A 1832-nucleotide genomic window follows, 5' to 3' on the forward strand; every position below is an offset into this window, starting at 1 on the left:
AAAATGTTAATTTTGGTGTTTGAAAATTATGTTCGATGTTTTGTTTTGGTGTAGGCATTTGATTTTTCGCCTCCGTCACTGTTCGCACAGTTCCTCTGACATAATCCTGCTATTTTCAGCCCCCGTCTAGTGGGTTTGAACTTTGTAATTTTTTTATATTTATTTAGTTTAAAATTGTTGTAGTTTTTGGTTGTATGAATTCAAGATTATGATGAGAATATTTAAATTATGATTTTCTTATATTGTTGAAATTTAGTATATGTTTATAATTCTTGTTCTGGGTGGCACATCTTGCAGCTATGGTGTACCGAAATCTTTTAAAGTTATTTTTCTGCAGGTTTTGATTTTTGGATCATATGAAAAATAAGTCGTTATGCTGCTGAAATTTAGTCAGAAGTTAAGAATTTTAACAAATATAATTTATTTGACAGACCAGTACGGAGACCCAAGAGCCGATGTCTGTCATAGACAATTGGGCAGACATGCATCGTCACGGGGACTCTTGGGTTAATACCCATGCGAAACATACTTTCGTCAGTATTTTTACTTTTCATATTAAATTTTTTTATACTGAAATAGTGGTTTTATAACACGTAAAAACAATTATAATGTCTTATTATGTAGAACACCCTGGAGGAGGAGAGACAAACACAGAGAACACAGACTACTTCAAGCTCGACTAGACCCCCCCTTGATGAGCATGGGGTTTTGGAGCAAGTTCTTAGCATGCGTAGAGGACATAAGATAGGAGTGGGTCCGACGCTCTCCTAAATGCATTACTCTGGGGCTTCTCCTTCATCTGGTGGTTCATTCTTTGACGCAACATCATCGGCTCAACCTGACCCACGTGTGGATCGTTATTTAAAGAAATCGTACCGGGAACAAATGAAGATTTATGACAATTAGATGAAGATGTTAGAGTTGGTGTCTAAATGGCAACCCAACATCCAATTACCTGTTGGGAATGGTGTCCTAGAAGCATGAGATGTAATAGGATATTTATTATTTATTTAATAAAAGAGTTTATTCATTATTTTATGTGCATATATTTTTGAATATTTTATGAATATCAATGAAAATTCCATGGTTATTTATGTAACCTTAAACATTGTATATAAGTGTTATATACGAGAGGATAATGTTTAAGGATAATAATCAAAAAGCAATGTTCATAATGAATTTAATTAAAGTTCGGAATCTTTAATTAAAACATTATTAATACATGTCATTCCCATTTAGAATGGAACGGTGTTATCCGCACTGTTAATATGGTGAGATATTGAATGAGTGTATTTCGCATAATGAGATTATGTGGAACAAGGACACAGACACAATATGAATTTCTAATAATTTCGTTAAGTATAGAAATTCTAATTGAGTCTACCGATGGTCATATATAGGATGATCTTAATCCTGAGTTCTTACCAGACTCCTATTTATGGATTTATGTCTTTTGATTTACTCGGTATGGATTCTGAGATCCTGAATCCTATTCCTTGTATTTTGGAGACATGATGAAGTAGGTAGCCGAGAATGTTATTACACGAGATGAACTTCTTAAGAAATAAGTAGATAAATAATTCTCTTGAGGGTTGATTCGGTACTTGGACCAGTAGGAGCTCCGATTCATGAATGTGTTTTATGAATCACTGTCCATTAGAGAATCAATGGTACTCAAGGATAAAGAAATAATTAGAGAGGTTAACGGATTTTACCTTGCTCTAATTATGAATTACTTATGGAGAATTGATCTATATGCAATGACTATATCAAATGGACACTTCACAGTTTAGAAGTAATTTATATCTATAATTTCGAGAGTGCAATTCCAA

Source organism: Morus notabilis, unplaced genomic scaffold (genome assembly GCF_000414095.1).
Source record: "Morus notabilis unplaced genomic scaffold, ASM41409v2 Scaffold1694, whole genome shotgun sequence".
NCBI classification, from domain to species: domain Eukaryota; kingdom Viridiplantae; phylum Streptophyta; class Magnoliopsida; order Rosales; family Moraceae; genus Morus; species Morus notabilis.